Genomic DNA, 12,240 nt, shown 5'->3' on the forward strand with positions numbered 1-12,240 from the left:
ATTAATGAGATGTAATAGAATAATGTACTAGAGTAGCTGATAAAACTGTAACTTAGGTTAAAATGTGGGTGACAAATTTTGAGTCTAGATTATTTTCCCAGAAAAACACAACAATTTATATAGTCAGTTTTCAAGTATCTGCTCAAGGAGAAATAGCAATAATGGCAATTATTCAAAGAGTAGTGAACAAATTCATTTCTACTTGACTTTGAAATATTGTTTTGTATTCTAAAACCAACATTTGAATATGGGTGCACTTATTCTGGGAAGTTGAAATACCTCTAACTTAAATACTGAAATTACACTTTAAAAATCAGACTGAAGAAAGTGGCTTATATTTTTTATCTTGTATTATACATTCCTGTTTTCTATATTATTACTGAGAATAGATATCATTATCTCTTAGCATAATATTAAGTTCCTCCTAAAGCAGAGAAAATTTGCATCTCTGTGTTTCCTACTTTATACTTTCCCAGAACTGATTTTGGTTGAAAGGACACTCTCCTTCTTTGCCCTTGTTTGGCTAAAGTTAATTAGAAAAATACTTTCTGTCAAAAAAATTAAACAGGGGGCCAGCCCTGTGGCATAGTAGTTAAGTTCACGTACTCCACTTCGGCAGCCCAGATTCATGGGCTTGGATCCCAGGCGCAGACCTACACCACTCATCAGCCACACTGTGGTGGTGACCCACATATAAAATAGAAGAAGATTAGCACAGATGCTAGCTTAGGGACAATCTTCCACAAGCAAAAAAAGTGGATGATTAGCAGCAGATATTAGCTCAGGGCAAATCTTCCTCAGCCAAAAAAAAAAGGTAAACAGAATGGGCAGTCAAGGTAAGTAAGGAGTGTAATGTCTAAGTAAGATTTGAGATTTCAACTGAAATATCTTCCCACAGAAAATTGACTTTTCTATACATACATTTTCCATATGTATTTTGGTCCTGGTGTGGAGACTTTTCATTCACTAAATGCTAGGAGGTATATAAGAGTACCTGGCATAGCATCTGGCTTATGTTAGCAGTCAGGAACTGCTCATTTCCTTCATTCTTTCCTTTTCTTCACTCAATAATGTTTTATATAAAATGCTTTGTATTAATACTTTATACACTTTAATAAATGCTTATGTTTTATTCCACTCTTTCTTTGTATAGAAAATTCTATAAAAGTGAGGACTTTTATAAAAAATATGCTAGAGTAAAACCTTCCAGGTGTTATTTTCCCAACATTAACATTCAATATGCATTTCGGTTCCTAAACGCTACCTCCATGGAAATAGATTTATCAATATTAAGCAAATAATCTATTAAAAGCCATAGCATTTTAAAAGCTAAGAACAGGGGCTTGCCCCGTGGCCGAGTGGTTAAGTTTGCGTGCTCCGCTGCAGGCAGCCCTGTGTTTCGTTGGTTTGAATCCTGGGCACGGACGTGGCACTGCTCATCAAACCAAGCTGAGGCAGTGTCCCACATACCACAACTAGAAGGACCGACAACAAAGAATATACAGCTATGTACCGGGGGGGCTTTGGGGAGAAAAAGCAAGAAAACAAAAATCTTTAAAAAAAAAGAAGCTAAGAACAAGGATTGATATAGACTGAAAATTGCCCACACGCTCTGCTGTCTTACTCTTAGTCCTGTGGCACCCTCCCATTCCAGAACAACACATTTTGACATAAGGCAGAAGGTTACCAAGTGTTGCAGTGCTTTTGATTGTTCCAGAACTCCTTTGCTTTCCTATTTGACTTGATAAGTGTTTGGCGTTTAACCAAAGTTGATTTTCTCTCCCTTTAAAGATCTGAATCATATCTTCCATTGAACACTGACAAGGCACAGGAGAGGTGGGTTAAGCTAATATCTCGGCTGAGTAGGCCTATGTTCAAACGCTTGGCTCCACTGTATACCAGGGTGACATTAGATAAGAGGCTTGATCTCCCAAGGTCATGGTTTTCTCATCAATAAAGTGAAGTTAATAATATTATTATTATTGCAGAGGACTGCAGTGATGATTACAAATAATAAGTGCAAGTAATTAGTGTATAGTAGGCATTCAATAAATGCTGGTATTTGTTACAAATACTAGCAAACATTTACTGAGTGCCTACCTTGTGCACATACCATGCTAAGCACTTCATATATTGATTCATTTAAACTTCACTACAACTCTATGATTCAGGTACTGTTATTATCACTATTTTATACATGAGACAGAGCAAGTTTAAGTCACAGTAAGTGGCTGAGCCAGTATTTAGACCCATCTCATGCACTTAGGCCAGCCCTGGTGGTCTAGTGGTTAAGATTTGGCACTCTCGCCACCATGGCCCGGGTTCCTTTCCCAGTCAGGGAACCTCCCTACCCTTCTGTTGGTTCTCATACTGTGGTGGCTGCCTGTTGCTGTGATGCTGAAAGCTATGCCACCACTATTTCAAATACCAGCAAGGTCTCCCATGGAATCGACTCACTAACAATAACAACATGCACTTCATCATCACACAACACCGCCTCTCACGTAAACAAGAGCAGCCTTTTAGCAGAAACTCGAACCAGCAGATGGATCCAGTGGGACCCACTCATGCCCCCGCCCATACCTGCCTCTGCCCTTACCCCTCGCTGCCATTCTTCACATGTGGCCACATTGCCTAACACCATCCCAAACGAATGCCTGTAATCAGAATATTATTTCATATGAGGGACCATCGTATTTCAGTCACTGAGCTTTACCCAGATCTTCTTCCATAATATGAATGGTGAGAAAACAAAATTATAGCTTTCATGAAGTTTTATATAAATACAGCTTGAGACCCAAGGATCAAATCAACCAAAGGCGGCTTCTGGTTGGCTTCCAATCTGTTATTGAAACAGGTCTGATGAGGTTCAGCCAGTCTTAGAGTGGCCACAAGAGAAAGTGAAAGGTCATAAGTGAAAGGGAAGATCCTCACGCCTAGAAGGCCCAGCTCTGCCTCAGCTGAGTGTCTTTGCCCGCGCAGCTTCAGTCGTCTGGATCCTTTTTCGTCATTTGGAAATTGACGATGTTGCACCAGATCTTAGATCTCATGGCCACCCAGGAGCTAATCCTCACCCTCAGATAGACTTTGCCTTTAGCTTTGTTTGGCCTGCACAAAGTTTTGTTTTGTTTAATTGAATTCTAAAATATAAATTCAAGAGATTTCATGTAAAAATCCATCTTTCTGTCTTCCCTTGAAAACTTGAAGTTATGGTATAATTGAGTCCATTTTTCCTTACAGCATCAATGAAAACCATGCGCTGGACCTGAGCAGTGGCTGCCCCCTTCAGAAAGGACACGGGCTCTCCCCTTCCCGGATGTCTCATACCAGTCTGCTCCCTCATTTACCTGACTTGCCTGGTCTTGTAGGCTTATGGGTTCACAATACTAGGACCAGCTCTGACTTTCAGTTGTTCATTTATTCACTCTCTTTTTCATTCGATCAACCTCTATTCGGTGCTGACCCACATGCCACTCTATGTATTGTACTTAGAGATTAAATACAAGTCTTTTTTTCTGAAGGACCAGAATGCTGTCTTCATTTCTCAGAACCTGATGGATTTCCATTGTTTCTAAACTTGTCTCTCTGTTGTTATCTATGTAGGATCCTGTAGTTTGCTAAGCAGCAGTTTCTCCAGACATGAGCCACCACAAATCTCCTCATCGGACAGATTGAGCCCATGCTTTGTGCCCTGCAACTGTATTAAGAAGAAGGCGAACACAGAAAGCTTGGTCCCACAGGTAGGAGAACACACTGCTGAGTTACGCAGCCCAGCCCTGTGGAAAAATAGCCACAATCCTACACAATCAGAAACCAATGTCCAAGGACTGATAGGCTAGAGAGAATAGTTTAGGTTTTTTTTCTTTTATTAGTGTTTACCTGCTATAGTCTGTAAAATATCCTTTCCAGGAAAGCCTTGTTGCTGAATGATACAGGAGAAAAGAAAAAATGATAGCTGAAAAAAGCGTCCTTCTTTTTAAACAGATTTTTTAAATTATTTATTTATTTATTTATTTTGAGGAAGATTAGCCCTGAGCTAACATCTGCTGCCAATCCTCCTCTTTTTCCTGATTAAACTGGCCCTGAGCTAACATCCATGCCCATCTTCCTCTATTTTATGTGGGACGCCTGCCACAGAATAGCTTGCTAAGTGGGGCATGTGTCCGCACCTGGGATCCGAACCGGTGAACCCTGGTCACTCGAAGTGGAACATGTGAACTTAACCATGCACCACTGGGCCAGCCCCCAAAAGATTGTCCTTTTTTTAAAAATTCATATTTACAATTTTCTGTGAAACCTTTGATTTTAGTGGTGGCCTCTTTTAAGATGAAATATTAGGGAACTAAAGATATGCCTTAGGTGAGCTGAGACAATGCCTATTTAAAAATCCATTTCTCCAAGGCCATAGCTAATTGATTCTTGAAATTTCTTTGCTGAAATAACCTTGTCCCATAGGCCATTGTACGTCAATTATTTCTTATTTCACTTGAAAATAATAGTATTTTTGGGCCAGCTCCATGGCCGAGTGGTTGAGTTCGCGTGCTCCGCTGCGGTGGCCCAGGGTTCGGATCCTGGGTGCGGACATGGCAACTCTGGTCAGGCCACTTTGAGGCCTCGTCACACATCCCACAACTAGAGGGACCTGCAGCTAAGATATACAACTATGTACAGGGGGGGTTTGGGGAGATAAAGCAGAAAAAAAAAAAAGATTGGCAACAGTTGTTAGCCCAGGTGCCAATCTTTAAAAAAAAAAACAAAAAAGAAAGAAAATAATAGTATTTTATATAGAAAATGATGGTATAGTTATAAAAAGTGTCTAAAATAAATAATCATTAAAATGTTTTTATTTAAAGTGATAAAAAGTGAGACAAATCCTTAGAATATTTCTTTAAACATTGCCTTTTTGCCCTAAATAGCATACTAAGTTTATAAAAATGTTTGCATCCTGGCTGGAGTGTGACTCAGGGAACAAAGCACCATCCTGACCAGAGGAGTCTTGATTCATACTTTTCTCTTTCCCACCATCACTTCTGTGATTTGGGCCAATAATTTAATCTCTCTAAACTACAGTTTCTTTGCCCATGAAATGGACAGTTATCTCAGAGTGGCTTCTAAACAGCAGGCTCAGTGCGGTGCTGAAGCACAGCTCTGAGCGGCGGCTGAGGGGGTGGCCCTGAGTTAATTCCCAGCAGGCTAATTTGCCAAAAGTAAATTCAACAAAATGCCAATTCACCAAATTCCTTTCTTCTCTTCATTATTTACAAAGTTTATGGCAATTTTCACTGGATACGTTGGTTTTCCTTGCCTCTAGAGATTTCTTTTGGGTGTAGTTGATAGTTTTCCAATTTGCTTCATAACAGCATTTGAAGTCGTGCCCAGTTTGTCTTTGCTTTAGCCCTGCCATTGTGTAGAGAGTGGATCCTCTGATAAGGAGGGATGGAGAGGTGTCAACACACAGCCAAAAACGACTTAGACCAAGAGACATAACATTATCACCATGCGGATTCTCCAAATTCAAGACAAATCTATCCAACATTTAAACATATTAGGAAGAGTGACCATTTTGAGAACCGTTTCAATGAATTAGCCTGCTCACATGGTCCTTTCTCTTAGGGATCTTGTAGTTCAATGATGGAAACAGACTAAGAACAAAACAGGAAATAAATAAATAATACCATTTCAAATTGTGATAAGCCCTATGAAAAAACAAAATGGGTGCTAAGGCAATGAAGAGCTAGAATCTGCATCTTAAAGGGTGGTCAGGGGAGGTCTAAGAGTCAAGAAAGCTCTTCCCATTCCCTTCCTTTTCCAGCCATATGGCAGGACTGCATTGCCTTGGTCTCCCTGAGGTTCCATGGGCTATGGGATTTGGTCTGGCCAATGGGTTGTGTGTAGAAATGACATGTGTCACTTCCATGCTGGAGCATCTAATTGTAGTTTCCTCCAGCTCCCTTTCCCTGGGGCGTTCTGACAGGTGATGTGGTTCAGGACATGGTTGCTCCCTTAGCCTAGAACTTGTGTGATTTCAGAGAACAGAGCCCCCTCAGCCAACACACCCTGGACATGTAGCATGAGTAGACAACTTTTATTGTCTGAAGCCACTGAGATATGGAAGCTATTTGTTAATGCGGCTTACCTGAGACAATCCTGACTATTACAAGATGCATCTCTGAAGACACAGAAGGATGATTTATAGAGGCTTTAAGAGAAGAGGCTTTGAGCTTGGCTTGTTCACAGAACTGAAAGAAGGCCAACATGGCTGGATTATAGTGAATCAAGAAGAAGCAGCAAATAATCTTTAGAATTCCTTCAACTCTCTCAACTCTTGCCTATTCCAGCTCTGAGGCTGTTCTGATGTTTATATTCCTGGCAATGCTTTAAAATAGATTAAGTAGCTTGACTCTAAATGCCTTTGATTTGTTTACACAAATCAAACTCTCATATTTTATCTCTTGCCTCTGGATTATGATCATTTTATCAAGAACTTTACATGTGGGCTATTGATATGATAATGCAATCCTAATGCTTTCTCAGGGGCTGAAGTACTCTATCCTTTCAGTCAATACTGAGATGCGCTTGGGTGTATGGGCCAATCACAGCTGAGCTGAGGCTTGGGATGGGCAGCTCACAGCATTTTGCAATCGAATAATATGTGAATATTGTGCAGTTTTTAAGCTCTCAGCTTCTCATATCAATTTCTAAAATTCTGGCAACAAAATCTAGGGAAAAGTCCGAACTTTTATGGGACTCATAGCCCCTTTAACGTCTGTGTAGGAGAGATTGTCTTTTGCACTGAAGACCTTGCTTGAAACCAAAACAAGAACCCCTAGCAAGAAGCAAATTGCATGAGATGCAGTTTATCTTCTTTGGAAGAAAAGAAGAGCTGAGTCAGCCCTCCGGGGATTTGACAGCTAAGGTATTTCTTTTTCCTTGACACTGCTCAGATAGAGCCACTGATATTATAACTGCCTTTATTGAAGTTTGGTGGACTTAGAGGAAGTACATCCTCGTGATATTACAGTCATTCTTGTATAGCTCTTAAAGTCTTAAGGATTTTTATTGAAGTGAATGAAATCCTGCCTAAGAAAAAGAAAGTAGGAGAAGGGAAGGAAAATGGAGCTAAAAATAAAAACTGGGTCCTTAATATAGCCCAGGCCTAGTGTTAGGTGCTTCCATATGTGTTAATATCCCCATATAGCGGAGGAAGGAGCCCACAGAGGTATGATCATCCAGCCATTGAGTGGCAGACTAAGGAAGGGACAGAGGTCTTCTCCCTGTAAAGACTCTGCTCTTTCCTCTCTACCATTTAGACTAGAGTGTAAACATCTCCCTATACCATCACTACAATCAAATCCAAAATGGCCTGGTTCTGCATTTCTAAAATCTCCAGAGTTGTCCTCTAAAACACTAGGTCACTCTTGATTTATTACATATCTAGGTTCAGAAGAGCCTCTAAACAGAGCTGGTTATAATAAGCTGTGCTCTGCTAATTGTACATCTTCCCTTTGTTCAACCTTATCCTGTATAATTAACACAGTCTTGAAAATAGAAGTTTTCCATGACATTAAAATTCTTACACAGCACATCCTCTAATTATTTCATATCTTCACATTAGGGACTAACATACTCATAGTACAGGGGGTAATTCTGTTTGTTATTTAATTACTTATAGAAGGGGTTCAGGAAAACCAGAAAAAAGATATTATTAAAATAATTTCTACTTGACTCTGAGATATGTGCACATAGACCAAGGCACAAGCATACATTTTCTCTCACACCCTCACTCCCTCCTGGCTTCAGACCTCACCATTTTGGCATCGGTCTCAGTTATGCTTGTTAGGACCTCTTTCTATCAAAGACTTACCTATCCTTCAAGACCCACTCAAAATCCCCTCCTCCACAAACCTTTCCAGATGCCCACCATTAGAATTAAGCTCCATCTGCCCATACCCCAGGGCACTTTGTACTAATCTTATAGCATCTCTCTGCTTTGTATTATAGGGATGGGAGGTGAGGCAGAGATATGCTCAAATATGTTTTCTCTCTTTTCTTCCTGCGTGTATAACTAGACAGTATTCCTTGCCTTCCTTAGAGTTGGGTGTGACCACATGATGAGCTTCTAGCTATGGAATATGAGTGGAAGTGACGTGCTTCATTTTGGGTCAAGATTTTGAGGAAGTTGGTGTGCCTTCTTCGTGCTGGTTCTCCCCTGCTGTCGGCTAGGTCAGAGAACTCTGAGGCCTCCAGGCATGGGGGCACCATGGATGGAGCCCAGGTTCCTGGATCTCCCTATGTGGAAAGCTGTCTGGCCGAGCAGGAACATCCCCATTAGGTTGTTACACAAATAAGAAATAGCCATCTATTGTGTTAAGCTGGGAAATTTAGGGTTTATTTGTTACAGCTGCTAGTGTGGACTTACTGCAGCATACACGCGTTTTTAAGTGTGTCTGTACATGTGTGACTCTATTTTAGAAGCCCTGGAAGGACTGGGACAAAAAAAAATCATCCTTCACTGTGAGCAAAATTAAACTAAATTGCTGCCTCATTTGGAAACGGAGCAGATGGTCATCAAAATGAAGAGTGGAGGGTACTGTAAAACATCTCTAGTATTGGGAATGCTATTTTCTCATTTGCAAGCAACTGTCTAAAATTTTGTAAATAATCTCATAGGCAACTAATCTAGGGTGGAGAATGAAAGGAATACCCAGTTAGTTTCCATATTAAAATATGTCCTAGTTCATTACTTATGCAAATATTCATCATTATTTCAATCAACAAGTAGGTATTGAACACATTCTACAGACAGGCAGTCCTCTAACTGTGCTGATCAATAACAGGCATGACCCCAGCTCACTCCAAGTACACAGTCCAATGGGAGAGCCAAATATCCACCAAGTCATCACATCACTGAATATGCACTTAGCTTCCCACCCAGGTTCTCAGGTTCCTTGTCTTAAAATAAAATAATAATAAGACCTACTTCTCAGAGTTTTTGGGTTTTTTTGAGGAAGATTAGCCCTGAGCTAACATCTGCTGCCAATCCTCCTCTTTTTGCCGAGGAGAACTGGCCCATAGCTAACTTCCATGCCCATCTTCCTCTACTTTATACGTGGGACGCCTACCACAGCATGGCGTGCCAAGCAGTGCCAGGTCCACACCTAGGATCCGAACCAGCGAACCCCGGTCCACCGAAGTGGAATGTGTGAATTTAACTGCTGCACCACTGGGCTGGCCCCTGTATTTTTCAATTAGATAATATTTAAATATAATGATTATAAAGTATTTAGCACTGTGCTTGACTTGAACTTAATAAGCACTCAATAAATCTTAGCCATTATTATTTGCCTTAATTTAGATAAATACTATGAGATTGTATAACAAAAGAATCTGAGTAGACTGAGGGAGGGGTGTGTGGAATACAACATCTTTACCTTCAAAGTCACTCCTGATATGAGAGTTGAGAGGTTCGAAATGTGCCCTGCATTTTAAAAAATAGAAACAGGATGTGCAAAGGACCAGTACTGTGAGGAAGCATTTTTGAGGAACTGGAAAAAGGTAAGAGCAGCTGGAGTGTAGAGAACAAGGAGAACACTGCTGCAGACATGCAGAGTCATGCAGAGCCTTGGGAACCACCATGTCATCATGCCAAGAATTTAGCCTTCATCCTAAGCACAATAGAAAGTCAGTGACTGGTTTCACACAGGGAGTGGTACAAAATGATATGATTGGCTTTATTTTTTAGAAAGATCACTGTGGCTGAAGTGTGAAGAAAAATGATTAGAGGGGAAACAAAGAATATGCGTGTAGACCACTTGAAAAGTTACCATAGGAGTCAAGATAAGATATACCCATAGGTTGGGTAAGGTGGTGGTAGTGGAGATAGAGAGAAGTAAAAAGATATGAGAAATTTCTGAAGTGACATTGGCAGGACATGGTGATGGGTTAAGCACGGAAATAAGGGAGAGAGCTGCTATGAATGGCTCCTGGTCTCTCAGATAGATATGGGTACATTTCATAGAGATAGGGAATGCTGAAAGAGGATCAGGATTGTAAGGTCCTGAATTTACCTTTGTACCTGCTGCATTCAGGTGCCCCTCAGCTATCCAAGAACACATGCCAAGTACGTAGGTGCATATGAGTCTGGACCTCCGTAGATACATCTGAGCTAGAAGTATACATTTAGAGTTATTGGCATATGGGTAGCAACGAAGGCCATGGGCAGGAAAAAATTGCTTAGAAAATAGACAAAACTTAGGCTGAGAAGAAAAGAAGGCCTAGGACTTAATCTTGAGGAACTTATTAGAAAAGGAGACTGTATAAGTCACAATTCTCAAGAAAAACAGAACCAATAGGATGTGTATATATACTTTTTTTATATATTAAGGAATTCGTTTTTATTTTAAGGAAGTTTTATTTTAAGGAATTGGCTTACACGATTGTGGAGGCTTGGTGAGCTCAAAATCTGATTGGGGAGGCTGGCAGCATAGAGACACAGGAAAGAGTTGCAGTTCAAGTCCAAAGGCAGTCTGCTGGAAAATCAGGAACAGCAGACATTGCAGGTGAAGTCTGAAAGCAGTCTGCTGGAGAATTCCCTCTTGCTCAGGGAAGATCAGCATTTTGTTCCATCCAAGACTTCATCTGATTGGATAAGTCTCCTGCCCCACCCCTCAACATTATCAATAGCAATGTGCTCTACTCAAAGTCCATTGATTTAAATGGAAATCTCATCCAGAAACACCCTCACAGAGAGATCCATAATAATGTTTGACCAAATATCTGGGAACCATGGCCCAGCCAAGTTGACCCATAAAATTAACCATCACAGAGATATAAAAGGAAAACCAGAAGTAGTGACTGCTTCCCACACACTGTACTAGGTGCCAGGAAGACAACCTGTATCGTGGTTTACCACGTGAGCCTGGGAGTCAGACACCTGGGTTTGAATCCTAACTTTGCCATTTACCTGCCCTATGACCTTACACATAATATTCAACAACTCATGCCTCGTCTTTAGAATGGGCATAGAATTCCCTACCTCTGATGGTTCAAAACTAAATCAGTTAATAAACTTAAAGGGCTTAGAAAACTGACAAGATAGTAAGTGTTCAGTAAATGTTCTCTCTTCTGTTTAAGACAGAGACAGTCTTTGTCATCATGGAGTTACAGTCCGCAGGAAAGTGTCACAAGAAGACAACAATGTCAAGGGAAGCAAATGTGGCAGACATGCCTGACCGCATCTCAGATGAGGTTGGATGTATAGACAGAGCGGGCAGCTGTCCACCTGCAGGGATTTAGGGAATTCTGGAACTTGCCCGTCCTTTTCCTCCATTCAAAGATACTTACCATGTGAATGGCTTGTGACACTTGGGAAATAAAGTCTTCTTCACTGTTTTCTGATAAAGCCCAAAAGGACTCCCTGTTAAAATACACATGTTACCTAAGAGACTACCAGTATCAGCCTCTACCAGCTTTATGTGAATTTCTTTTCAGATAAACTGCTCAGTTCTGATGGAACAAGGCCTTCATCTGGTTGAAACATAAACCAGGACTGAGGAAGCTCCCCGTAGCTAGGAAGTAGTTGGGGGAGAGAGAAGAAGGCGGATGGGAAGGAAAGGGGAGGGAGGGTCAAGGAGGGTGTTAGGAGAAAGCCAGAGGACAGCAGGGCCTTCCTGCTCCCCATACCTGGGGTTTCCCCCTTGTTCACTCTCCTCTTTGCCTCACGCCCACTCACGCCTGGCACCCTTGGAAAGTATTTTTCCAAATCCTTTATCTCTTTGTTTCAAATAACTATTAATTTTAAGGTTGGTTTTTTAATTTTTCCCTACTATGGGCCAAAGTAGTTTGTCCAGAAATAGGCTGCCAATAGAAGTCAATTCTCTTGCTAATTCCACTTTATCATATGCAGAGTACACCATAAATAATCTTTCCCCTTAGGACATCCTTTTCATTTTCACTTCTGAGAGGGAATCTACCCCTTTTCTCTGCCCCACACAGGACAGTTGCTTAGAAAGCCCACCGCGCTTTCCTCCAGCCCCTGTAGCAACTGGAGAAATGGTGACTGTGCATCTTTGTCCTGGGCCTGGGCAGGGGGTCTGTGCAATGGCGCTTGGATTCGCTCTCTAATCTCTTTAGACTTTGCTAACGCGTTTAACTAACTATGCATCTTGTAATCAACATCCACTGTGAGGTTGGCACATTGTTTTATTTTTCTTTTTAAATTACATGCTGATAAAGATCTTG

At 41.0% G+C, this 12,240-nt stretch overlaps 1 protein-coding gene across 11 annotated transcripts in view; it reads left to right on the forward strand.

The window, feature by feature from the left end:
- The window catches only part of B3GALT1 (beta-1,3-galactosyltransferase 1), a 315,156-nt gene that overhangs the window by 274,267 nt on the left and 28,649 nt on the right, over positions 1-12,240 (forward strand). For 8 of the 11 annotated variants that reach the window (XM_070508050.1, XM_070508047.1, XM_070508051.1 and 5 more), the window contains one exon: positions 3,604-3,740. The gene's annotated coding sequence lies outside the window, so the exon portion shown is untranslated. Of the gene's footprint in view, positions 1-3,603; positions 3,741-6,774; positions 6,917-8,472; positions 8,588-12,240 lie in introns of all 11 variants that reach the window. The other 3 variants (XM_070508053.1, XM_070508054.1, XM_070508055.1) reach the window with 3 other exon arrangements.

Source organism: Equus asinus, chromosome 4 (assembly GCF_041296235.1).
Source record: "Equus asinus isolate D_3611 breed Donkey chromosome 4, EquAss-T2T_v2, whole genome shotgun sequence".
NCBI classification, from domain to species: domain Eukaryota; kingdom Metazoa; phylum Chordata; class Mammalia; order Perissodactyla; family Equidae; genus Equus; species Equus asinus.